This window comes from Elephas maximus, chromosome 19 (genome assembly GCF_024166365.1).
Source record: "Elephas maximus indicus isolate mEleMax1 chromosome 19, mEleMax1 primary haplotype, whole genome shotgun sequence".
NCBI classification, from domain to species: domain Eukaryota; kingdom Metazoa; phylum Chordata; class Mammalia; order Proboscidea; family Elephantidae; genus Elephas; species Elephas maximus.
Window position 1 is genome coordinate 83,491,775 of NC_064837.1, and position 26,928 is coordinate 83,518,702.

Here is a 26,928-nt window from a genome sequence, read left to right on the forward strand (position 1 = left end):
GTATGTCACTTTCAGTTCTTTGCCAGCAACGGAGCTCAGAGGCAACGTCAGATTGTGTGTATCTCAGGGAGAGAAAGAACACTGTGACTTCCCCCGTTCCTCTGACGAAAGCGGTTAGAGGGAGAAAAGCGTCCTTTGCTTTCGCTTTCCCGCAATGAGCTCGGCAGATCTGCCCTTCGCGAAGGGCCGTTTTCCCCCGGAGAACTGCCTCGCCGTAGCCCGGTTCTGGAAGTGGAACGAGTATGCAGTGTTAGCGTTCAGCTATTGTGAAGGCTCGCTTTGGCCCAGGGCAAACGAAGCGCCGGGGGAAATCTTAGCAGAGCCCGGCGCCTTTCCACGGTTCAAAGCGTGGAACTGCAGACTCTTTTGCAAAGAAGAGAGCGCCCAGGCAACAGCAGCCCGCACGTTTCTCAGTGAAAGGGAGAACTCCCTGACTTCATCCGGTCCTCTGAGCAAAGCAGGCAGAGGGAGAGAAACTTTCTTTCCTTCCTCTTTCCTGCCACGAATTCCTCATTTTCTCGTGCAAACGCAGGGCTTCTTCGGAAAAACTACGCCGCGGTGCAGGGATCCTTCCAGAGGAGCAACGACATAGTTTGAGCTGGAAGGGCTTGGCAGAGCAGCCGGGGAGAAAAGGCCTCTTGCTATTCTCTTTTCTTTCTGCCTGAATGCGGTCAATTCGCACTTGCCAAAGCAAGGTTTCCCAGCACAAACTACAAAGCAGCAGCTCTCTCCTGGCAGAGGAAATCCCATGCAGTTCTGCCCTGGCGAGATCGTGTTGCTACAGTGAGGCCCAGGGAAAACACACTGCCTAGAGAAATCCTAGCAAAGCCCTGTGTTTCCCCACAGGAATGTATGTCACTTTCAGTTCTTTGCCAGCAACGGAGCTCAGAGGCAACGTCAGATTGTGTGTATCTCAGGGAGAGAAAGAACACTGTGACTTCCCCCGTTCCTCTGACGAAAGCGGTTAGAGGGAGAAAAGCGTCCTTTGCTTTCGCTTTCCCGCAATGAGCTCGGCAGATCTGCCCTTCGCGAAGGGCCGTTTTCCCCCGGAGAACTGCCTCGCCGTAGCCCGGTTCTGGAAGTGGAACGAGTATGCAGTGTTAGCGTTCAGCTATTGTGAAGGCTCGCTTTGGCCCAGGGCAAACGAAGCGCCGGGGGAAATCTTAGCAGAGCCCGGCGCCTTTCCACGGTTCAAAGCGTGGAACTGCAGACTCTTTTGCAAAGAAGAGAGCGCCCAGGCAACAGCAGCCCGCACGTTTCTCAGTGAAAGGGAGAACGCCCTGACTTCATCCGGTCCTCTGAGCAAAGCAGGCAGAGGGAGAGAAACTTTCTTTCCTTCCTCTTTCCTGCCACGAATTCCTCATTTGCTCGTGCAAACGCAGGGCTTCTTCGGAAAAACTACGCCGCGGTGCAGGGATCCTTCCAGAGGAGCAACGACATAGTTTGAGCTGGAAGGGCTTGGCAGAGCAGCCGGGGAGAAAAGGCCTCTTGCTATTCTCTTTTCTTTCTGCCTGAATGCGGTCAATTGGCACTTGCCAAAGCAAGGTTTCCCAGCACAAACTACAGAGCAGCAGCTCTCTCCTGGCAGAGGAAGTGCCATGCAGTGTTGCCCTGGCGAGATAGTGTTGCTACAGTGAGGCCCAGGGAAAACACACTGCCTAGAGAAATCCTAGCAAAGCCCTGTGTTTCCCCACAGGAATGTATGTCACTTTCAGTTCTTTGCCAGCAACGGAGCTCAGAGGCAACGTCAGATTGTGTGTATCTCAGGGAGAGAAAGAACACTGTGACTTCCCCCGTTCCTCTGACGAAAGCGGTTAGAGGGAGAAAAGCGTCCTTTGCTTTCGCTTTCCCGCAATGAGCTCGGCAGATCTGCCCTTCGCGAAGGGCCGTTTTCCCCCGGAGAACTGCCTCGCCGTAGCCCGGTTCTGGAAGTGGAACGAGTATGCAGTGTTAGCGTTCAGCTATTGTGAAGGCTCGCTTTGGCCCAGGGCAAACGAAGCGCCGGGGGAAATCTTAGCAGAGCCCGGCGCCTTTCCACGGTTCAAAGCGTGGAACTGCAGACTCTTTTGCAAAGAAGAGAGCGCCCAGGCAACAGCAGCCCGCACGTTTCTCAGTGAAAGGGAGAACTCCCTGACTTCATCCGGTCCTCTGAGCAAAGCAGGCAGAGGGAGAGAAACTTTCTTTCCTTCCTCTTTCCTGCCACGAATTCCTCATTTGCTCTTGCAAACGCAGGGCTTCTTCGGAAAAACTACGCCACGGTGCAGGGATCCTTCCAGAGGAGCAACGACATAGTTTGAGCTGGAAGGGCTTGGCAGAGCAGCCGGGGAGAAAAGGCCTCTTGCTATTCTCTTTTCTTTCTGCCTGAATGCGGTCAATTCGCACTTGCCAAAGCAAGGTTTCCCAGCACAAACTACAAAGCAGCAGCTCTCTCCTGGCAGAGGAAATCCCATGCAGTTCTGCCCTTGCGAGATCGTGTTGCTACAGTGAGGCCCAGGGAAAACACACTGCCTAGAGAAATCCTAGCAAAGCCCTGTGTTTCCCCACAGGAATGTATGTCACTTTCAGTTCTTTGCCAGCAACGGAGCTCAGAGGCAACGTCAGATTGTGTGTATCTCAGGGAGAGAAAGAACACTGTGACTTCCCCCGTTCCTCTGACGAAAGCGGTTAGAGGGAGAAAAGTGTCCTTTGCTTTCGCTTTCCCGCAATGAGCTCGGCAGATCTGCCCTTCGCGAAGGGCCGTTTTCCCCCGGAGAACTGCCTCGCCGTAGCCCGGTTCTGGAAGTGGAACGAGTATGCAGTGTTAGCGTTCAGCTATTGTGAAGGCTCGCTTTGGCCCAGGGCAAACGAAGCGCCGGGGGAAATCTTAGCAGAGCCCGGCGCCTTTCCACGGTTCAAAGCGTGGAACTGCAGACTCTTTTGCAAAGAAGAGAGCGCCCAGGCAACAGCAGCCCGCACGTTTCTCAGTGAAAGGGAGAACGCCCTGACTTCATCCAGTCCTCTGAGCAAAGCAGGCAGAGGGAGAGAAACTTTCTTTCCTTCCTCTTTCCTGCCACGAATTCCTCATTTGCTCGTGCAAACGCAGGGCTTCTTCGGAAAAACTACGCCGCGGTGCAGGGATCCTTCCAGAGGAGCAACGACATAGTTTGAGCTGGAAGGGCTTGGCAGAGCAGCCGGGGAGAAAAGGCCTCTTGCTATTCTCTTTTCTTTCTGCCTGAATGCGGTCAATTGGCACTTGCCAAAGCAAGGTTTCCCAGCACAAACTACAGAGCAGCAGCTCTCTCCTGGCAGAGGAAGTGCCATGCAGTGTTGCCCTGGCGAGATAGTGTTGCTACAGTGAGGCCCAGGGAAAACACACTGCCTAGAGAAATCCTAGCAAAGCCCTGTGTTTCCCCACAGGAATGTATGTCACTTTCAGTTCTTTGCCAGCAACGGAGCTCAGAGGCAACGTCAGATTGTGTGTATCTCAGGGAGAGAAAGAACACTGTGACTTCCCCCGTTCCTCTGACGAAAGCGGTTAGAGGGAGAAAAGCGTCCTTTGCTTTCGCTTTCCCGCAATGAGCTCGGCAGATCTGCCCTTCGCGAAGGGCCGTTTTCCCCCGGAGAACTGCCTCGCCGTAGCCCGGTTCTGGAAGTGGAACGAGTATGCAGTGTTAGCGTTCAGCTATTGTGAAGGCTCGCTTTGGCCCAGGGCAAACGAAGCGCCGGGGGAAATCTTAGCAGAGCCCGGCGCCTTTCCACGGTTCAAAGCGTGGAACTGCAGACTCTTTTGCAAAGAAGAGAGCGCCCAGGCAACAGCAGCCCGCACGTTTCTCAGTGAAAGGGAGAACTCCCTGACTTCATCCGGTCCTCTGAGCAAAGCAGGCAGAGGGAGAGAAACTTTCTTTCCTTCCTCTTTCCTGCCACGAATTCCTCATTTTCTCGTGCAAACGCAGGGCTTCTTCGGAAAAACTACGCCGCGGTGCAGGGATCCTTCCAGAGGAGCAACGACATAGTTTGAGCTGGAAGGGCTTGGCAGAGCAGCCGGGGAGAAAAGGCCTCTTGCTATTCTCTTTTCTTTCTGCCTGAATGCGGTCAATTCGCACTTGCCAAAGCAAGGTTTCCCAGCACAAACTACAAAGCAGCAGCTCTCTCCTGGCAGAGGAAATCCCATGCAGTTCTGCCCTGGCGAGATCGTGTTGCTACAGTGAGGCCCAGGGAAAACACACTGCCTAGAGAAATCCTAGCAAAGCCCTGTGTTTCCCCACAGGAATGTATGTCACTTTCAGTTCTTTGCCAGCAACGGAGCTCAGAGGCAACGTCAGATTGTGTGTATCTCAGGGAGAGAAAGAACACTGTGACTTCCCCCGTTCCTCTGACGAAAGCGGTTAGAGGGAGAAAAGCGTCCTTTGCTTTCGCTTTCCCGCAATGAGCTCGGCAGATCTGCCCTTCGCGAAGGGCCGTTTTCCCCCGGAGAACTGCCTCGCCGTAGCCCGGTTCTGGAAGTGGAACGAGTATGCAGTGTTAGCGTTCAGCTATTGTGAAGGCTCGCTTTGGCCCAGGGCAAACGAAGCGCCGGGGGAAATCTTAGCAGAGCCCGGCGCCTTTCCACGGTTCAAAGCGTGGAACTGCAGACTCTTTTGCAAAGAAGAGAGCGCCCAGGCAACAGCAGCCCGCACGTTTCTCAGTGAAAGGGAGAACGCCCTGACTTCATCCGGTCCTCTGAGCAAAGCAGGCAGAGGGAGAGAAACTTTCTTTCCTTCCTCTTTCCTGCCACGAATTCCTCATTTGCTCGTGCAAACGCAGGGCTTCTTCGGAAAAACTACGCCGCGGTGCAGGGATCCTTCCAGAGGAGCAACGACATAGTTTGAGCTGGAAGGGCTTGGCAGAGCAGCCGGGGAGAAAAGGCCTCTTGCTATTCTCTTTTCTTTCTGCCTGAATGCGGTCAATTGGCACTTGCCAAAGCAAGGTTTCCCAGCACAAACTACAGAGCAGCAGCTCTCTCCTGGCAGAGGAAGTGCCATGCAGTGTTGCCCTGGCGAGATAGTGTTGCTACAGTGAGGCCCAGGGAAAACACACTGCCTAGAGAAATCCTAGCAAAGCCCTGTGTTTCCCCACAGGAATGTATGTCACTTTCAGTTCTTTGCCAGCAACGGAGCTCAGAGGCAACGTCAGATTGTGTGTATCTCAGGGAGAGAAAGAACACTGTGACTTCCCCCGTTCCTCTGACGAAAGCGGTTAGAGGGAGAAAAGCGTCCTTTGCTTTCGCTTTCCCGCAATGAGCTCGGCAGATCTGCCCTTCGCGAAGGGCCGTTTTCCCCCGGAGAACTGCCTCGCCGTAGCCCGGTTCTGGAAGTGGAACGAGTATGCAGTGTTAGCGTTCAGCTATTGTGAAGGCTCGCTTTGGCCCAGGGCAAACGAAGCGCCGGGGGAAATCTTAGCAGAGCCCGGCGCCTTTCCACGGTTCAAAGCGTGGAACTGCAGACTCTTTTGCAAAGAAGAGAGCGCCCAGGCAACAGCAGCCCGCACGTTTCTCAGTGAAAGGGAGAACTCCCTGACTTCATCCGGTCCTCTGAGCAAAGCAGGCAGAGGGAGAGAAACTTTCTTTCCTTCCTCTTTCCTGCCACGAATTCCTCATTTGCTCTTGCAAACGCAGGGCTTCTTCGGAAAAACTACGCCACGGTGCAGGGATCCTTCCAGAGGAGCAACGACATAGTTTGAGCTGGAAGGGCTTGGCAGAGCAGCCGGGGAGAAAAGGCCTCTTGCTATTCTCTTTTCTTTCTGCCTGAATGCGGTCAATTCGCACTTGCCAAAGCAAGGTTTCCCAGCACAAACTACAAAGCAGCAGCTCTCTCCTGGCAGAGGAAATCCCATGCAGTTCTGCCCTTGCGAGATCGTGTTGCTACAGTGAGGCCCAGGGAAAACACACTGCCTAGAGAAATCCTAGCAAAGCCCTGTGTTTCCCCACAGGAATGTATGTCACTTTCAGTTCTTTGCCAGCAACGGAGCTCAGAGGCAACGTCAGATTGTGTGTATCTCAGGGAGAGAAAGAACACTGTGACTTCCCCCGTTCCTCTGACGAAAGCGGTTAGAGGGAGAAAAGTGTCCTTTGCTTTCGCTTTCCCGCAATGAGCTCGGCAGATCTGCCCTTCGCGAAGGGCCGTTTTCCCCCGGAGAACTGCCTCGCCGTAGCCCGGTTCTGGAAGTGGAACGAGTATGCAGTGTTAGCGTTCAGCTATTGTGAAGGCTCGCTTTGGCCCAGGGCAAACGAAGCGCCGGGGGAAATCTTAGCAGAGCCCGGCGCCTTTCCACGGTTCAAAGCGTGGAACTGCAGACTCTTTTGCAAAGAAGAGAGCGCCCAGGCAACAGCAGCCCGCACGTTTCTCAGTGAAAGGGAGAACGCCCTGACTTCATCCAGTCCTCTGAGCAAAGCAGGCAGAGGGAGAGAAACTTTCTTTCCTTCCTCTTTCCTGCCACGAATTCCTCATTTGCTCGTGCAAACGCAGGGCTTCTTCGGAAAAACTACGCCGCGGTGCAGGGATCCTTCCAGAGGAGCAACGACATAGTTTGAGCTGGAAGGGCTTGGCAGAGCAGCCGGGGAGAAAAGGCCTCTTGCTATTCTCTTTTCTTTCTGCCTGAATGCGGTCAATTGGCACTTGCCAAAGCAAGGTTTCCCAGCACAAACTACAGAGCAGCAGCTCTCTCCTGGCAGAGGAAGTGCCATGCAGTGTTGCCCTGGCGAGATAGTGTTGCTACAGTGAGGCCCAGGGAAAACACACTGCCTAGAGAAATCCTAGCAAAGCCCTGTGTTTCCCCACAGGAATGTATGTCACTTTCAGTTCTTTGCCAGCAACGGAGCTCAGAGGCAACGTCAGATTGTGTGTATCTCAGGGAGAGAAAGAACACTGTGACTTCCCCCGTTCCTCTGACGAAAGCGGTTAGAGGGAGAAAAGCGTCCTTTGCTTTCGCTTTCCCGCAATGAGCTCGGCAGATCTGCCCTTCGCGAAGGGCCGTTTTCCCCCGGAGAACTGCCTCGCCGTAGCCCGGTTCTGGAAGTGGAACGAGTATGCAGTGTTAGCGTTCAGCTATTGTGAAGGCTCGCTTTGGCCCAGGGCAAACGAAGCGCCGGGGGAAATCTTAGCAGAGCCCGGCGCCTTTCCACGGTTCAAAGCGTGGAACTGCAGACTCTTTTGCAAAGAAGAGAGCGCCCAGGCAACAGCAGCCCGCACGTTTCTCAGTGAAAGGGAGAACTCCCTGACTTCATCCGGTCCTCTGAGCAAAGCAGGCAGAGGGAGAGAAACTTTCTTTCCTTCCTCTTTCCTGCCACGAATTCCTCATTTTCTCGTGCAAACGCAGGGCTTCTTCGGAAAAACTACGCCGCGGTGCAGGGATCCTTCCAGAGGAGCAACGACATAGTTTGAGCTGGAAGGGCTTGGCAGAGCAGCCGGGGAGAAAAGGCCTCTTGCTATTCTCTTTTCTTTCTGCCTGAATGCGGTCAATTCGCACTTGCCAAAGCAAGGTTTCCCAGCACAAACTACAAAGCAGCAGCTCTCTCCTGGCAGAGGAAATCCCATGCAGTTCTGCCCTGGCGAGATCGTGTTGCTACAGTGAGGCCCAGGGAAAACACACTGCCTAGAGAAATCCTAGCAAAGCCCTGTGTTTCCCCACAGGAATGTATGTCACTTTCAGTTCTTTGCCAGCAACGGAGCTCAGAGGCAACGTCAGATTGTGTGTATCTCAGGGAGAGAAAGAACACTGTGACTTCCCCCGTTCCTCTGACGAAAGCGGTTAGAGGGAGAAAAGCGTCCTTTGCTTTCGCTTTCCCGCAATGAGCTCGGCAGATCTGCCCTTCGCGAAGGGCCGTTTTCCCCCGGAGAACTGCCTCGCCGTAGCCCGGTTCTGGAAGTGGAACGAGTATGCAGTGTTAGCGTTCAGCTATTGTGAAGGCTCGCTTTGGCCCAGGGCAAACGAAGCGCCGGGGGAAATCTTAGCAGAGCCCGGCGCCTTTCCACGGTTCAAAGCGTGGAACTGCAGACTCTTTTGCAAAGAAGAGAGCGCCCAGGCAACAGCAGCCCGCATGTTTCTCAGTGAAAGGGAGAACTCCCTGACTTCATCCGGTCCTCTGAGCAAAGCAGGCAGAGGGAGAGAAACTTTCTTTCCTTCCTCTTTCCTGCCACGAATTCCTCATTTGCTCTTGCAAACGCAGGGCTTCTTCGGAAAAACTACGCCGCGGTGCAGGGATCCTTCCAGAGGAGCAACGACATAGTTTGAGCTGGAAGGGCTTGGCAGAGCAGCCGGGGAGAAAAGGCCTCTTGCTATTCTCTTTTCTTTCTGCCTGAATGCGGTCAATTCGCACTTGCCAAAGCAAGGTTTCCCAGCACAAACTACAAAGCAGCAGCTCTCTCCTGGCGGAGGAAATCCCATGCAGTTCTGCCCTTGCGAGATCGTGTTGCTACAGTGAGGCCCAGGGAAAACACACTGCCTAGAGAAATCCTAGCAAAGCCCTGTGTTTCCCCACAGGAATGTATGTCACTTTCAGTTCTTTGCCAGCAACGGAGCTCAGAGGCAACGTCAGATTGTGTGTATCTCAGGGAGAGAAAGAACACTGTGACTTCCCCCGTTCCTCTGACGAAAGCGGTTAGAGGGAGAAAAGCGTCCTTTGCTTTCGCTTTCCCGCAATGAGCTCGGCAGATCTGCCCTTCGCGAAGGGCCGTTTTCCCCCGGAGAACTGCCTCGCCGTAGCCCGGTTCTGGAAGTGGAACGAGTATGCAGTGTTAGCGTTCAGCTATTGTGAAGGCTCGCTTTGGCCCAGGGCAAACGAAGCGCCGGGGGAAATCTTAGCAGAGCCCGGCGCCTTTCCACGGTTCAAAGCGTGGAACTGCAGACTCTTTTGCAAAGAAGAGAGCGCCCAGGCAACAGCAGCCCGCACGTTTCTCAGTGAAAGGGAGAACGCCCTGACTTCATCCAGTCCTCTGAGCAAAGCAGGCAGAGGGAGAGAAACTTTCTTTCCTTCCTCTTTCCTGCCACGAATTCCTCATTTGCTCGTGCAAACGCAGGGCTTCTTCGGAAAAACTACGCCGCGGTGCAGGGATCCTTCCAGAGGAGCAACGACATAGTTTGAGCTGGAAGGGCTTGGCAGAGCAGCCGGGGAGAAAAGGCCTCTTGCTATTCTCTTTTCTTTCTGCCTGAATGCGGTCAATTGGCACTTGCCAAAGCAAGGTTTCCCAGCACAAACTACAGAGCAGCAGCTCTCTCCTGGCAGAGGAAGTGCCATGCAGTGTTGCCCTGGCGAGATAGTGTTGCTACAGTGAGGCCCAGGGAAAACACACTGCCTAGAGAAATCCTAGCAAAGCCCTGTGTTTCCCCACAGGAATGTATGTCACTTTCAGTTCTTTGCCAGCAACGGAGCTCAGAGGCAACGTCAGATTGTGTGTATCTCAGGGAGAGAAAGAACACTGTGACTTCCCCCGTTCCTCTGACGAAAGCGGTTAGAGGGAGAAAAGCGTCCTTTGCTTTCGCTTTCCCGCAATGAGCTCGGCAGATCTGCCCTTCGCGAAGGGCCGTTTTCCCCCGGAGAACTGCCTCGCCGTAGCCCGGTTCTGGAAGTGGAACGAGTATGCAGTGTTAGCGTTCAGCTATTGTGAAGGCTCGCTTTGGCCCAGGGCAAACGAAGCGCCGGGGGAAATCTTAGCAGAGCCCGGCGCCTTTCCACGGTTCAAAGCGTGGAACTGCAGACTCTTTTGCAAAGAAGAGAGCGCCCAGGCAACAGCAGCCCGCACGTTTCTCAGTGAAAGGGAGAAGTCCCTGACTTCATCCGGTCCTCTGAGCAAAGCAGGCAGAGGGAGAGAAACTTTCTTTCCTTCCTCTTTCCTGCCACGAATTCCTCATTTGCTCTTGCAAACGCAGGGCTTCTTCGGAAAAACTACGCCGCGGTGCAGGGATCCTTCCAGAGGAGCAACGACATAGTTTGAGCTGGAAGGGCTTGGCAGAGCAGCCGGGGAGAAAAGGCCTCTTGCTATTCTCTTTTCTTTCTGCCTGAATGCGGTCAATTCGCACTTGCCAAAGCAAGGTTTCCCAGCACAAACTACAAAGCAGCAGCTCTCTCCTGGCAGAGGAAATCCCATGCAGTTCTGCCCTTGCGAGATCGTGTTGCTACAGTGAGGCCCAGGGAAAACACACTGCCTAGAGAAATCCTAGCAAAGCCCTGTGTTTCCCCACAGGAATGTATGTCACTTTCAGTTCTTTGCCAGCAACGGAGCTCAGAGGCAACGTCAGATTGTGTGTATCTCAGGGAGAGAAAGAACACTGTGACTTCCCCCGTTCCTCTGACGAAAGCGGTTAGAGGGAGAAAAGCGTCCTTTGCTTTCGCTTTCCCGCAATGAGCTCGGCAGATCTGCCCTTCGCGAAGGGCCGTTTTCCCCCGGAGAACTGCCTCGCCGTAGCCCGGTTCTGGAAGTGGAACGAGTATGCAGTGTTAGCGTTCAGCTATTGTGAAGGCTCGCTTTGGCCCAGGGCAAACGAAGCGCCGGGGGAAATCTTAGCAGAGCCCGGCGCCTTTCCACGGTTCAAAGCGTGGAACTGCAGACTCTTTTGCAAAGAAGAGAGCGCCCAGGCAACAGCAGCCCGCACGTTTCTCAGTGAAAGGGAGAACTCCCTGACTTCATCCAGTCCTCTGAGCAAAGCAGGCAGAGGGAGAGAAACTTTCTTTCCTTCCTCTTTCCTGCCACGAATTCCTCATTTGCTCGTGCAAACGCAGGGCTTCTTCGGAAAAACTACGCCGCGGTGCAGGGATCCTTCCAGAGGAGCAACGACATAGTTTGAGCTGGAAGGGCTTGGCAGAGCAGCCGGGGAGAAAAGGCCTCTTGCTATTCTCTTTTCTTTCTGCCTGAATGCGGTCAATTGGCACTTGCCAAAGCAAGGTTTCCCAGCACAAACTACAGAGCAGCAGCTCTCTCCTGGCAGAGGAAGTGCCATGCAGTGTTGCCCTGGCGAGATAGTGTTGCTACAGTGAGGCCCAGGGAAAACACACTGCCTAGAGAAATCCTAGCAAAGCCCTGTGTTTCCCCACAGGAATGTATGTCACTTTCAGTTCTTTGCCAGCAACGGAGCTCAGAGGCAACGTCAGATTGTGTGTATCTCAGGGAGAGAAAGAACACTGTGACTTCCCCCGTTCCTCTGACGAAAGCGGTTAGAGGGAGAAAAGCGTCCTTTGCTTTCGCTTTCCCGCAATGAGCTCGGCAGATCTGCCCTTCGCGAAGGGCCGTTTTCCCCCGGAGAACTGCCTCGCCGTAGCCCGGTTCTGGAAGTGGAACGAGTATGCAGTGTTAGCGTTCAGCTATTGTGAAGGCTCGCTTTGGCCCAGGGCAAACGAAGCGCCGGGGGAAATCTTAGCAGAGCCCGGCGCCTTTCCACGGTTCAAAGCGTGGAACTGCAGACTCTTTTGCAAAGAAGAGAGCGCCCAGGCAACAGCAGCCCGCACGTTTCTCAGTGAAAGGGAGAACGCCCTGACTTCATCCAGTCCTCTGAGCAAAGCAGGCAGAGGGAGAGAAACTTTCTTTCCTTCCTCTTTCCTGCCACGAATTCCTCATTTGCTCGTGCAAACGCAGGGCTTCTTCGGAAAAACTACGCCGCGGTGCAGGGATCCTTCCAGAGGAGCAACGACATAGTTTGAGCTGGAAGGGCTTGGCAGAGCAGCCGGGGAGAAAAGGCCTCTTGCTATTCTCTTTTCTTTCTGCCTGAATGCGGTCAATTGGCACTTGCCAAAGCAAGGTTTCCCAGCACAAACTACAGAGCAGCAGCTCTCTCCTGGCAGATGAAGTGCCATGCAGTGTTGCCCTGGCGAGATAGTGTTGCTACAGTGAGGCCCAGGGAAAACACACTGCCTAGAGAAATCCTAGCAAAGCCCTGTGTTTCCCCACAGGAATGTATGTCACTTTCAGTTCTTTGCCAGCAACGGAGCTCAGAGGCAACGTCAGATTGTGTGTATCTCAGGGAGAGAAAGAACACTGTGACTTCCCCCGTTCCTCTGACGAAAGCGGTTAGAGGGAGAAAAGCGTCCTTTGCTTTCGCTTTCCCGCAATGAGCTCGGCAGATCTGCCCTTCGCGAAGGGCCGTTTTCCCCCGGAGAACTGCCTCGCCGTAGCCCGGTTCTGGAAGTGGAACGAGTATGCAGTGTTAGCGTTCAGCTATTGTGAAGGCTCGCTTTGGCCCAGGGCAAACGAAGCGCCGGGGGAAATCTTAGCAGAGCCCGGCGCCTTTCCACGGTTCAAAGCGTGGAACTGCAGACTCTTTTGCAAAGAAGAGAGCGCCCAGGCAACAGCAGCCCGCACGTTTCTCAGTGAAAGGGAGAACTCCCTGACTTCATCCGGTCCTCTGAGCAAAGCAGGCAGAGGGAGAGAAACTTTCTTTCCTTCCTCTTTCCTGCCACGAATTCCTCATTTGCTCTTGCAAACGCAGGGCTTCTTCGGAAAAACTACGCCGCGGTGCAGGGATCCTTCCAGAGGAGCAACGACATAGTTTGAGCTGGAAGGGCTTGGCAGAGCAGCCGGGGAGAAAAGGCCTCTTGCTATTCTCTTTTCTTTCTGCCTGAATGCGGTCAATTCGCACTTGCCAAAGCAAGGTTTCCCAGCACAAACTACAAAGCAGCAGCTCTCTCCTGGCAGAGGAAATCCCATGCAGTTCTGCCCTTGCGAGATCGTGTTGCTACAGTGAGGCCCAGGGAAAACACACTGCCTAGAGAAATCCTAGCAAAGCCCTGTGTTTCCCCACAGGAATGTATGTCACTTTCAGTTCTTTGCCAGCAACGGAGCTCAGAGGCAACGTCAGATTGTGTGTATCTCAGGGAGAGAAAGAACACTGTGACTTCCCCCGTTCCTCTGACGAAAGCGGTTAGAGGGAGAAAAGCGTCCTTTGCTTTCGCTTTCCCGCAATGAGCTCGGCAGATCTGCCCTTCGCGAAGGGCCGTTTTCCCCCGGAGAACTGCCTCGCCGTAGCCCGGTTCTGGAAGTGGAACGAGTATGCAGTGTTAGCGTTCAGCTATTGTGAAGGCTCGCTTTGGCCCAGGGCAAACGAAGCGCCGGGGGAAATCTTAGCAGAGCCCGGCGCCTTTCCACGGTTCAAAGCGTGGAACTGCAGACTCTTTTGCAAAGAAGAGAGCGCCCAGGCAACAGCAGCCCGCACGTTTCTCAGTGAAAGGGAGAACGCCCTGACTTCATCCAGTCCTCTGAGCAAAGCAGGCAGAGGGAGAGAAACTTTCTTTCCTTCCTTTTTCCTGCCACGAATTCCTCATTTGCTCGTGCAAACGCAGGGCTTCTTCGGAAAAACTACGCCGCGGTGCAGGGATCCTTCCAGAGGAGCAACGACATAGTTTGAGCTGGAAGGGCTTGGCAGAGCAGCCGGGGAGAAAAGGCCTCTTGCTATTCTCTTTTCTTTCTGCCTGAATGCGGTCAATTGGCACTTGCCAAAGCAAGGTTTCCCAGCACAAACTACAGAGCAGCAGCTCTCTCCTGGCAGAGGAAGTGCCATGCAGTGTTGCCCTGGCGAGATAGTGTTGCTACAGTGAGGCCCAGGGAAAACACACTGCCTAGAGAAATCCTAGCAAAGCCCTGTGTTTCCCCACAGGAATGTATGTCACTTTCAGTTCTTTGCCAGCAACGGAGCTCAGAGGCAACGTCAGATTGTGTGTATCTCAGGGAGAGAAAGAACACTGTGACTTCCCCCGTTCCTCTGACGAAAGCGGTTAGAGGGAGAAAAGCGTCCTTTGCTTTCGCTTTCCCGCAATGAGCTCGGCAGATCTGCCCTTCGCGAAGGGCCGTTTTCCCCCGGAGAACTGCCTCGCCGTAGCCCGGTTCTGGAAGTGGAACGAGTATGCAGTGTTAGCGTTCAGCTATTGTGAAGGCTCGCTTTGGCCCAGGGCAAACGAAGCGCCGGGGGAAATCTTAGCAGAGCCCGGCGCCTTTCCACGGTTCAAAGCGTGGAACTGCAGACTCTTTTGCAAAGAAGAGAGCGCCCAGGCAACAGCAGCCCGCACGTTTCTCAGTGAAAGGGAGAACTCCCTGACTTCATCCGGTCCTCTGAGCAAAGCAGGCAGAGGGAGAGAAACTTTCTTTCCTTCCTCTTTCCTGCCACGAATTCCTCATTTTCTCGTGCAAACGCAGGGCTTCTTCGGAAAAACTACGCCGCGGTGCAGGGATCCTTCCAGAGGAGCAACGACATAGTTTGAGCTGGAAGGGCTTGGCAGAGCAGCCGGGGAGAAAAGGCCTCTTGCTATTCTCTTTTCTTTCTGCCTGAATGCGGTCAATTCGCACTTGCCAAAGCAAGGTTTCCCAGCACAAACTACAAAGCAGCAGCTCTCTCCTGGCAGAGGAAATCCCATGCAGTTCTGCCCTGGCGAGATCGTGTTGCTACAGTGAGGCCCAGGGAAAACACACTGCCTAGAGAAATCCTAGCAAAGCCCTGTGTTTCCCCACAGGAATGTATGTCACTTTCAGTTCTTTGCCAGCAACGGAGCTCAGAGGCAACGTCAGATTGTGTGTATCTCAGGGAGAGAAAGAACACTGTGACTTCCCCCGTTCCTCTGACGAAAGCGGTTAGAGGGAGAAAAGCGTCCTTTGCTTTCGCTTTCCCGCAATGAGCTCGGCAGATCTGCCCTTCGCGAAGGGCCGTTTTCCCCCGGAGAACTGCCTCGCCGTAGCCCGGTTCTGGAAGTGGAACGAGTATGCAGTGTTAGCGTTCAGCTATTGTGAAGGCTCGCTTTGGCCCAGGGCAAACGAAGCGCCGGGGGAAATCTTAGCAGAGCCCGGCGCCTTTCCACGGTTCAAAGCGTGGAACTGCAGACTCTTTTGCAAAGAAGAGAGCGCCCAGGCAACAGCAGCCCGCACGTTTCTCAGTGAAAGGGAGAACGCCCTGACTTCATCCAGTCCTCTGAGCAAAGCAGGCAGAGGGAGAGAAACTTTCTTTCCTTCCTCTTTCCTGCCACGAATTCCTCATTTGCTCGTGCAAACGCAGGGCTTCTTCGGAAAAACTACGCCGCGGTGCAGGGTTCCTTCCAGGGAGCAACGACATAGTTTGAGCTGGAAGGGCTTGGCAGAGCAGCCGGGGGGAAAAGGCCTCTTGCTATTCTCTTTTCTTTCTGCCTGAATGCGGTCAATTCGCACTTGCCAAAGCAAGGTTTCCCAGCACAAACTACAAAGCAGCAGCTCTCTCCTGGCAGAGGAAGTGCCGTGCAGTGTTGCCCTGGCGAGATAGTGTTGCTACAGTGAGGCCCAGGGAAAACACACTGCCTAGAGAAATCCTAGCAAAGCCCTGTGTTTCCCCACAGGAATGTATGTCACTTTCAGTTCTTTGCCAGCAACGGAGCTCAGAGGCAACGTCAGATTGTGTGTATCTCAGGGAGAGAAAGAACACTGTGACTTCCCCCGTTCCTCTGACGAAAGCGGTTAGAGGGAGAAAAGCGTCCTTTGCTTTCGCTTTCCCGCAATGAGCTCGGCAGATCTGCCCTTCGCGAAGGGCCGTTTTCCCCCGGAGAACTGCCTCGCCGTAGCCCGGTTCTGGAAGTGGAACGAGTATGCAGTGTTAGCGTTCAGCTATTGTGAAGGCTCGCTTTGGCCCAGGGCAAACGAAGCGCCGGGGGAAATCTTAGCAGAGCCCGGCGCCTTTCCACGGTTCAAAGCGTGGAACTGCAGACTCTTTTGCAAAGAAGAGAGCGCCCAGGCAACAGCTGCCCGCACGTTTCTCAGTGAAAGGGAGAACTCCCTGACTTCATCCGGTCCTCTGAGCAAAGCAGGCAGAGGGAGAGAAACTTTCTTTCCTTCCTCTTTCCTGCCACGAATTCCTCATTTGCTCGTGCAAACGCAGGGCTTCTTCGGAAAAACTACGCCGCGGTGCAGGGATCCTTCCAGAGGAGCAACAACATAGTTTGAGCTGGAAGGGCTTGGCAGAGCAGCCGGGGGGAAAAGGCCTCTTGCTATTCTCTTTTCTTTCTGCCTGAATGCGGTCAATTCGCACTTGCCAAAGCAAGGTTTCCCAGCACAAACTACAAAGCAGCAGCTCTCTCCTGGCAGAGGAAGTGCCATGCAGTGTTGCCCTTGCGAGATCGTGTTGCTACAGTGAGGCCCAGGGAAAACACACTGCCTAGAGAAATCCTAGCAAAGCCCTGTGTTTCCCCACAGGAATGTATGTCACTTTCAGTTCTTTGCCAGCAACGGAGCTCAGAGGCAACGTCAGATTGTGTGTATCTCAGGGAGAGAAAGAACACTGTGACTTCCCCCGTTCCTCTGACGAAAGCGGTTAGAGGGAGAAAAGCGTCCTTTGCTTTCGCTTTCCCGCAATGAGCTCGGCAGATCTGCCCTTCGCGAAGGGCCGTTTTCCCCCGGAGAACTGCCTCGCCGTAGCCCGGTTCTGGAAGTGGAACGAGTATGCAGTGTTAGCGTTCAGCTATTGTGAAGGCTCGCTTTGGCCCAGGGCAAACGAAGCGCCGGGGGAAATCTTAGCAGAGCCCGGCGCCTTTCCACGGTTCAAAGCGTGGAACTGCAGACTCTTTTGCAAAGAAGAGAGCGCCCAGGCAACAGCAGCCCGCACGTTTCTCAGTGAAAGGGAGAACGCCCTGACTTCATCCAGTCCTCTGAGCAAAGCAGGCAGAGGGAGAGAAACTTTCTTTCCTTCCTCTTTCCTGCCACGAATTCCTCATTTGCTCGTGCAAACGCAGGGCTTCTTCGGAAAAACTACGCCGCGGTGCAGGGTTCCTTCCAGGGAGCAACGACATAGTTTGAGCTGGAAGGGCTTGGCAGAGCAGCCGGGGGGAAAAGGCCTCTTGCTATTCTCTTTTCTTTCTGCCTGAATGCGGTCAATTCGCACTTGCCAAAGCAAGGTTTCCCAGCACAAACTACAAAGCAGCAGCTCTCTCCTGGCAGAGGAAGTGCCATGCAGTGTTGCCCTGGCGAGATAGTGTTGCTACAGTGAGGCCCAGGGAAAACACACTGCCTAGAGAAATCCTAGCAAAGCCCTGTGTTTCCCCACAGGAATGTATGTCACTTTCAGTTCTTTGCCAGCAACGGAGCTCAGAGGCAACGTCAGATTGTGTGTATCTCAGGGAGAGAAAGAACACTGTGACTTCCCCCGTTCCTCTGACGAAAGCGGTTAGAGGGAGAAAAGCGTCCTTTGCTTTCGCTTTCCCGCAATGAGCTCGGCAGATCTGCCCTTCGCGAAGGGCCGTTTTCCCCCGGAGAACTGCCTCGCCGTAGCCCGGTTCTGGAAGTGGAACGAGTATGCAGTGTTAGCGTTCAGCTATTGTGAAGGCTCGCTTTGGCCCAGGGCAAACGAAGCGCCGGGGGAAATCTTAGCAGAGCCCGGCGCCTTTCCACGGTTCAAAGCGTGGAACTGCAGACTCTTTTGCAAAGAAGAGAGCGCCCAGGCAACAGCTGCCCGCACGTTTCTCAGTGAAAGGGAGAACTCCCTGACTTCATCCGGTCCTCTGAGCAAAGCAGGCAGAGGGAGAGAAACTTTCTTTCCTTCCTCTTTCCTGCCACGAATTCCTCATTTGCTCGTGCAAACGCAGGGCTTCTTCGGAAAAACTACGCCGCGGTGCAGGGATCCTTCCAGAGGAGCAACAACATAGTTTGAGCTGGAAGGGCTTGGCAGAGCAGCCGGGGGGAAAAGGCCTCTTGCTATTCTCTTTTCTTTCTGCCTGAATGCGGTCAATTCGCACTTGCCAAAGCAAGGTTTCCCAGCACAAACTACAAAGCAGCAGCTCTCTCCTGGCAGAGGAAGTGCCATGCAGTGTTGCCCTTGCGAGATCGTGTTGCTACAGTGAGGCCCAGGGAAAACACACTGCCTAGAGAAATCCTAGCAAAGCCCTGTGTTTCCCCACAGGAATGTATGTCACTTTCAGTTCTTTGCCAGCAACGGAGCTCAGAGGCAACGTCAGATTGTGTGTATCTCAGGGAGAGAAAGAACACTGTGACTTCCCCCGTTCCTCTGACGAAAGCGGTTAGAGGGAGAAAAGCGTCCTTTGCTTTCGCTTTCCCGCAATGAGCTCGGCAGATCTGCCCTTCGCGAAGGGCCGTTTTCCCCCGGAGAACTGCCTCGCCGTAGCCCGGTTCTGGAAGTGGAACGAGTATGCAGTGTTAGCGTTCAGCTATTGTGAAGGCTCGCTTTGGCCCAGGGCAAACGAAGCGCCGGGGGAAATCTTAGCAGAGCCCGGCGCCTTTCCACGGTTCAAAGCGTGGAACTGCAGACTCTTTTGCAAAGAAGAGAGCGCCCAGGCAACAGCAGCCCGCACGTTTCTCAGTGAAAGGGAGAACTCCCTGACTTCATCCGGTCCTCTGAGCAAAGCAGGCAGAGGGAGAGAAACTTTCTTTCCTTCCTCTTTCCTGCCACGAATTCCTCATTTGCTCTTGCAAACGCAGGGCTTCTTCGGAAAAACTACGCCGCGGTGCAGGGATCCTTCCAGAGGAGCAACGACATAGTTTGAGCTGGAAGGGCTTGGCAGAGCAGCCGGGGAGAAAAGGCCTCTTGCTATTCTCTTTTCTTTCTGCCTGAATGCGGTCAATTCGCACTTGCCAAAGCAAGGTTTCCCAGCACAAACTACAAAGCAGCAGCTCTCTCCTGGCAGAGGAAATCCCATGCAGTTCTGCCCTTGCGAGATCGTGTTGCTACAGTGAGGCCCAGGGAAAACACACTGCCTAGAGAAATCCTAGCAAAGCCCTGTGTTTCCCCACAGGAATGTATGTCACTTTCAGTTCTTTGCCAGCAACGGAGCTCAGAGGCAACGTCAGATTGTGTGTATCTCAGGGAGAGAAAGAACACTGTGACTTCCCCCGTTCCTCTGACGAAAGCGGTTAGAGGGAGAAAAGCGTCCTTTGCTTTCGCTTTCCCGCAATGAGCTCGGCAGATCTGCCCTTCGCGAAGGGCCGTTTTCCCCCGGAGAACTGCCTCGCCGTAGCCCGGTTCTGGAAGTGGAACGAGTATGCAGTGTTAGCGTTCAGCTATTGTGAAGGCTCGCTTTGGCCCAGGGCAAACGAAGCGCCGGGGGAAATCTTAGCAGAGCCCGGCGCCTTTCCACGGTTCAAAGCGTGGAACTGCAGACTCTTTTGCAAAGAAGAGAGCGCCCAGGCAACAGCAGCCCGCACGTTTCTCAGTGAAAGGGAGAACGCCCTGACTTCATCTGGTCCTCTGAGCAAAGCAGGCAGAGGGAGAGAAACTTTCTTTCCTTCCTCTTTCCTGCCACGAATTCCTCGTTTGCTCTTGCAAACGCAGGGCTTCTTCGGAAAAACTACGCCGCGGTGCAGGGTTCCTTCCAGGGAGCAACGACATAGTTTGAGCTGGAAGGGCTTGGCAGAGCAGCCGGGGGGAAAAGGCCTCTTGCTATTCTCTTTTCTTTCTGCCTGAATGCGGTCAATTCGCACTTGCCAAAGCAAGGTTTCCCAGCACAAACTACAAAGCAGCAGCTCTCTCCTGGCAGAGGAAGTGCCATGCAGTGTTGCCCTGGCGAGATAGTGTTGCTACAGTGAGGCCCAGGGAAAACACACTGCCTAGAGAAATCCTAGCAAAGCCCTGTGTTTCCCCACAGGAATGTATGTCACTTTCAGTTCTTTGCCAGCAACGGAGCTCAGAGGCAACGTCAGATTGTGTGTATCTCAGGGAGAGAAAGAACACTGTGACTTCCCCCGTTCCTCTGACGAAAGCGGTTAGAGGGAGAAAAGCGTCCTTTGCTTTCGCTTTCCCGCAATGAGCTCGGCAGATCTGCCCTTCGCGAAGGGCCGTTTTCCCCCGGAGAACTGCCTCGCCGTAGCCCGGTTCTGGAAGTGGAACGAGTATGCAGTGTTAGCGTTCAGCTATTGTGAAGGCTCGCTTTGGCCCAGGGCAAACGAAGCGCCGGGGGAAATCTTAGCAGAGCCCGGCGCCTTTCCACGGTTCAAAGCGTGGAACTGCAGACTCTTTTGCAAAGAAGAGAGCGCCCAGGCAACAGCAGCCCGCACGTTTCTCAGTGAAAGGGAGAACTCCCTGACTTCATCCGGTCCTCTGAGCAAAGCAGGCAGAGGGAGAGAAACTTTCTTTCCTTCCTCTTTCCTGCCACGAATTCCTCATTTGCTCGTGCAAACGCAGGGCTTCTTCGGAAAAACTACGCCGCGGTGCAGGGATCCTTCCAGAGGAGCAACAACATAGTTTGAGCTGGAAGGGCTTGGCAGAGCAGCCGGGGGGAAAAGGCCTCTTGCTATTCTCTTTTCTTTCTGCCTGAATGCGGTCAATTCGCACTTGCCAAAGCAAGGTTTCCCAGCACAAACTACAAAGCAGCAGCTCTCTCCTGGCAGAGGAAGTGCCATGCAGTGTTGCCCTTGCGAGATCGTGTTGCTACAGTGAGGCCCAGGGAAAACACACTGCCTAGAGAAATCCTAGCAAAGCCCTGTGTTTCCCCACAGGAATGTATGTCACTTTCAGTTCTTTGCCAGCAACGGAGCTCAGAGGCAACGTCAGATTGTGTGTATCTCAGGGAGAGAAAGAACACTGTGACTTCCCCCGTTCCTCTGACGAAAGCGGTTAGAGGGAGAAAAGCGTCCTTTGCTTTCGCTTTCCCGCAATGAGCTCGGCAGATCAGCCCTTCGCGAAGGGCCGTTTTCCCCCGGAGAACTGCCTCGCCGTAGCCCGGTTCTGGAAGTGGAACCAGTATGCAGTGTTAGCGTTCAGCTATTGTGAAGGCTCGCTTTGGCCCAGGGCAAACGAAGCGCCGGGGGAAATCTTAGCAGAGCCCGGCGCCTTTCCACGGTTCAAAGCGTGGAACTGCAGACTCTTTTGCAAAGAAGAGAGCGCCCAGGCAACAGCAGCCCGCACGTTTCTCAGTGAAAGGGAGAACTCCCTGACTTCATCCGGTCCTCTGAGCAAAGCAGGCAGAGGGAGAGAAACTTTCTTTCCTTCCTCTTTCCTGCCACGAATTCCTCATTTGCTCTTGCAAACGCAGGGCTTCTTCGGAAAAACTACGCCGCGGTGCAGGGATCCTTCCAGAGGAGCAACGACATAGTTTGAGCTGGAAGGGCTTGGCAGAGCAGCCGGGGAGAAAAGGCCTCTTGCTATTCTCTTTTCTTTCTGCCTGAATGCGGTCAATTCGCACTTGCCAAAGCAAGGTTTCCCAGCACAAACTACAAAGCAGCAGCTCTCTCCTGGCAGAGGAAATCCCATGCAGTTCTGCCCTTGCGAGATCGTGTTGCTACAGTGAGGCCCAGGGAAAACACACTGCCTAGAGAAATCCTAGCAAAGCCCTGTGTTTCCCCACAGGAATGTATGTCACTTTCAGTTCTTTGCCAGCAACGGAGCTCAGAGGCAACGTCAGATTGTGTGTATCTCAGGGAGAGAAAGAACACTGTGACTTCCCCCGTTCCTCTGACGAAAGCGGTTAGAGGGAGAAAAGCGTCCTTTGCTTTCGCTTTCCCGCAATGAGCTCGGCAGATCTGCCCTTCGCGAAGGGCCGTTTTCCCCCGGAGAACTGCCTCGCCGTAGCCCGGTTCTGGAAGTGGAACGAGTATGCAGTGTTAGCGTTCAGCTATTGTGAAGGCTCGCTTTGGCCCAGGGCAAACGAAGCGCCGGGGGAAATCTTAGCAGAGCCCGGCGCCTTTCCACGGTTCAAAGCGTGGAACTGCAGACTCTTTTGCAAAGAAGAGAGCGCCCAGGCAACAGCAGCCCGCACGTTTCTCAGTGAAAGGGAGAACGCCCTGACTTCATCCAGTCCTCTGAGCAAAGCAGGCAGAGGGAGAGAAACTTTCTTTCCTTCCTCTTTCCTGCCACGAATTCCTCATTTGCTCGTGCAAACGCAGGGCTTCTTCGGAAAAACTACGCCGCGGTGCAGGGATCCTTCCAGAGGAGCAACGACATAGTTTGAGCTGGAAGGGCTTGGCAGAGCAGCCGGGGAGAAAAGGCCTCTTGCTATTCTCTTTTCTTTCTGCCTGAATGCGGTCAATTGGCACTTGCCAAAGCAAGGTTTCCCAGCACAAACTACAGAGCAGCAGCTCTCTCCTGGCAGAGGAAGTGCCATGCAGTGTTGCCCTGGCGAGATAGTGTTGCTACAGTGAGGCCCAGGGAAAACACACTGCCTAGAGAAATCCTAGCAAAGCCCTGTGTTTCCCCACAGGAATGTATGTCACTTTCAGTTCTTTGCCAGCAACGGAGCTCAGAGGCAACGTCAGATTGTGTGTATCTCAGGGAGAGAAAGAACACTGTGACTTCCCCCGTTCCTCTGACGAAAGCGGTTAGAGGGAGAAAAGCGTCCTTTGCTTTCGCTTTCCCGCAATGAGCTCGGCAGATCTGCCCTTCGCGAAGGGCCGTTTTCCCCCGGAGAACTGCCTCGCCGTAGCCCGGTTCTGGAAGTGGAACGAGTATGCAGTGTTAGCGTTCAGCTATTGTGAAGGCTCGCTTTGGCCCAGGGCAAACGAAGCGCCGGGGGAAATCTTAGCAGAGCCCGGCGCCTTTCCACGGTTCAAAGCGTGGAACTGCAGACTCTTTTGCAAAGAAGAGAGCGCCCAGGCAACAGCAGCCCGCACGTTTCTCAGTGAAAGGGAGAAGTCCCTGACTTCATCCGGTCCTCTGAGCAAAGCAGGCAGAGGGAGAGAAACTTTCTTTCCTTCCTCTTTCCTGCCACGAATTCCTCATTTGCTCTTGCAAACGCAGGGCTTCTTCGGAAAAACTACGCCGCGGTGCAGGGATCCTTCCAGAGGAGCAACGACATAGTTTGAGCTGGAAGGGCTTGGCAGAGCAGCCGGGGAGAAAAGGCCTCTTGCTATTCTCTTTTCTTTCTGCCTGAATGCGGTCAATTCGCACTTGCCAAAGCAAGGTTTCCCAGCACAAACTACAAAGCAGCAGCTCTCTCCTGGCAGAGGAAATCCCATGCAGTTCTGCCCTTGCGAGATCGTGTTGCTACAGTGAGGCCCAGGGAAAACACACTGCCTAGAGAAATCCTAGCAAAGCCCTGTGTTTCCCCACAGGAATGTATGTCACTTTCAGTTCTTTGCCAGCAACGGAGCTCAGAGGCAACGTCAGATTGTGTGTATCTCAGGGAGAGAAAGAACACTGTGACTTCCCCCGTTCCTCTGACGAAAGCGGTTAGAGGGAGAAAAGCGTCCTTTGCTTTCGCTTTCCCGCAATGAGCTCGGCAGATCTGCCCTTCGCGAAGGGCCGTTTTCCCCCGGAGAACTGCCTCGCCGTAGCCCGGTTCTGGAAGTGGAACGAGTATGCAGTGTTAGCGTTCAGCTATTGTGAAGGCTCGCTTTGGCCCAGGGCAAACGAAGCGCCGGGGGAAATCTTAGCAGAGCCCGGCGCCTTTCCACGGTTCAAAGCGTGGAACTGCAGACTCTTTTGCAAAGAAGAGAGCGCCCAGGCAACAGCAGCCCGCACGTTTCTCAGTGAAAGGGAGAACTCCCTGACTTCATCCAGTCCTCTGAGCAAAGCAGGCAGAGGGAGAGAAACTTTCTTTCCTTCCTCTTTCCTGCCACGAATTCCTCATTTGCTCGTGCAAACGCAGGGCTTCTTCGGAAAAACTACGCCGCGGTGCAGGGATCCTTCCAGAGGAGCAACGACATAGTTTGAGCTGGAAGGGCTTGGCAGAGCAGCCGGGGAGAAAAGGCCTCTTGCTATTCTCTTTTCTTTCTGCCTGAATGCGGTCAATTGGCACTTGCCAAAGCAAGGTTTCCCAGCACAAACTACAGAGCAGCAGCTCTCTCCTGGCAGAGGAAGTGCCATGCAGTGTTGCCCTGGCGAGATAGTGTTGCTACAGTGAGGCCCAGGGAAAACACACTGCCTAGAGAAATCCTAGCAAAGCCCTGTGTTTCCCCACAGGAATGTATGTCACTTTCAGTTCTTTGCCAGCAACGGAGCTCAGAGGCAACGTCAGATTGTGTGTATCTCAGGGAGAGAAAGAACACTGTGACTTCCCCCGTTCCTCTGACGAAAGCGGTTAGAGGGAGAAAAGCGTCCTTTGCTTTCGCTTTCCCGCAATGAGCTCGGCAGATCTGCCCTTCGCGAAGGGCCGTTTTCCCCCGGAGAACTGCCTCGCCGTAGCCCGGTTCTGGAAGTGGAACGAGTATGCAGTGTTAGCGTTCAGCTATTGTGAAGGCTCGCTTTGGCCCAGGGCAAACGAAGCGCCGGGGGAAATCTTAGCAGAGCCCGGCGCCTTTCCACGGTTCAAAGCGTGGAACTGCAGACTCTTTTGCAAAGAAGAGAGCGCCCAGGCAACAGCAGCCCGCACGTTTCTCAGTGAAAGGGAGAACGCCCTGACTTCATCCAGTCCTCTGAGCAAAGCAGGCAGAGGGAGAGAAACTTTCTTTCCTTCCTCTTTCCTGCCACGAATTCCTCATTTGCTCGTGCAAACGCAGGGCTTCTTCGGAAAAACTACGCCGCGGTGCAGGGATCCTTCCAGAGGAGCAACGACATAGTTTGAGCTGGAAGGGCTTGGCAGAGCAGCCGGGGAGAAAAGGCCTCTTGCTATTCTCTTTTCTTTCTGCCTGAATGCGGTCAATTGGCACTTGCCAAAGCAAGGTTTCCCAGCACAAACTACAGAGCAGCAGCTCTCTCCTGGCAGATGAAGTGCCATGCAGTGTTGCCCTGGCGAGATAGTGTTGCTACAGTGAGGCCCAGGGAAAACACACTGCCTAGAGAAATCCTAGCAAAGCCCTGTGTTTCCCCACAGGAATGTATGTCACTTTCAGTTCTTTGCCAGCAACGGAGCTCAGAGGCAACGTCAGATTGTGTGTATCTCAGGGAGAGAAAGAACACTGTGACTTCCCCCGTTCCTCTGACGAAAGCGGTTAGAGGGAGAAAAGCGTCCTTTGCTTTCGCTTTCCCGCAATGAGCTCGGCAGATCTGCCCTTCGCGAAGGGCCGTTTTCCCCCGGAGAACTGCCTCGCCGTAGCCCGGTTCTGGAAGTGGAACGAGTATGCAGTGTTAGCGTTCAGCTATTGTGAAGGCTCGCTTTGGCCCAGGGCAAACGAAGCGCCGGGGGAAATCTTAGCAGAGCCCGGCGCCTTTCCACGGTTCAAAGCGTGGAACTGCAGACTCTTTTGCAAAGAAGAGAGCGCCCAGGCAACAGCAGCCCGCACGTTTCTCAGTGAAAGGGAGAACTCCCTGACTTCATCCGGTCCTCTGAGCAAAGCAGGCAGAGGGAGAGAAACTTTCTTTCCTTCCTCTTTCCTGCCACGAATTCCTCATTTGCTCTTGCAAACGCAGGGCTTCTTCGGAAAAACTACGCCGCGGTGCAGGGATCCTTCCAGAGGAGCAACGACATAGTTTGAGCTGGAAGGGCTTGGCAGAGCAGCCGGGGAGAAAAGGCCTCTTGCTATTCTCTTTTCTTTCTGCCTGAATGCGGTCAATTCGCACTTGCCAAAGCAAGGTTTCCCAGCACAAACTACAAAGCAGCAGCTCTCTCCTGGCAGAGGAAATCCCATGCAGTTCTGCCCTTGCGAGATCGTGTTGCTACAGTGAGGCCCAGGGAAAACACACTGCCTAGAGAAATCCTAGCAAAGCCCTGTGTTTCCCCACAGGAATGTATGTCACTTTCAGTTCTTTGCCAGCAACGGAGCTCAGAGGCAACGTCAGATTGTGTGTATCTCAGGGAGAGAAAGAACACTGTGACTTCCCCCGTTCCTCTGACGAAAGCGGTTAGAGGGAGAAAAGCGTCCTTTGCTTTCGCTTTCCCGCAATGAGCTCGGCAGATCTGCCCTTCGCGAAGGGCCGTTTTCCCCCGGAGAACTGCCTCGCCGTAGCCCGGTTCTGGAAGTGGAACGAGTATGCAGTGTTAGCGTTCAGCTATTGTGAAGGCTCGCTTTGGCCCAGGGCAAACGAAGCGCCGGGGGAAATCTTAGCAGAGCCCGGCGCCTTTCCACGGTTCAAAGCGTGGAACTGCAGACTCTTTTGCAAAGAAGAGAGCGCCCAGGCAACAGCAGCCCGCACGTTTCTCAGTGAAAGGGAGAACGCCCTGACTTCATCCAGTCCTCTGAGCAAAGCAGGCAGAGGGAGAGAAACTTTCTTTCCTTCCTTTTTCCTGCCACGAATTCCTCATTTGCTCGTGCAAACGCAGGGCTTCTTCGGAAAAACTACGCCGCGGTGCAGGGATCCTTCCAGAGGAGCAACGACATAGTTTGAGCTGGAAGGGCTTGGCAGAGCAGCCGGGGAGAAAAGGCCTCTTGCTATTCTCTTTTCTTTCTGCCTGAATGCGGTCAATTGGCACTTGCCAAAGCAAGGTTTCCCAGCACAAACTACAGAGCAGCAGCTCTCTCCTGGCAGAGGAAGTGCCATGCAGTGTTGCCCTGGCGAGATAGTGTTGCTACAGTGAGGCCCAGGGAAAACACACTGCCTAGAGAAATCCTAGCAAAGCCCTGTGTTTCCCCACAGGAATGTATGTCACTTTCAGTTCTTTGCCAGCAACGGAGCTCAGAGGCAACGTCAGATTGTGTGTATCTCAGGGAGAGAAAGAACACTGTGACTTCCCCCGTTCCTCTGACGAAAGCGGTTAGAGGGAGAAAAGCGTCCTTTGCTTTCGCTTTCCCGCAATGAGCTCGGCAGATCTGCCCTTCGCGAAGGGCCGTTTTCCCCCGGAGAACTGCCTCGCCGTAGCCCGGTTCTGGAAGTGGAACGAGTATGCAGTGTTAGCGTTCAGCTATTGTGAAGGCTCGCTTTGGCCCAGGGCAAACGAAGCGCCGGGGGAAATCTTAGCAGAGCCCGGCGCCTTTCCACGGTTCAAAGCGTGGAACTGCAGACTCTTTTGCAAAGAAGAGAGCGCCCAGGCAACAGCAGCCCGCACGTTTCTCAGTGAAAGGGAGAACTCCCTGACTTCATCCGGTCCTCTGAGCAAAGCAGGCAGAGGGAGAGAAACTTTCTTTCCTTCCTCTTTCCTGCCACGAATTCCTCATTTTCTCGTGCAAACGCAGGGCTTCTTCGGAAAAACTACGCCGCGGTGCAGGGATCCTTCCAGAGGAG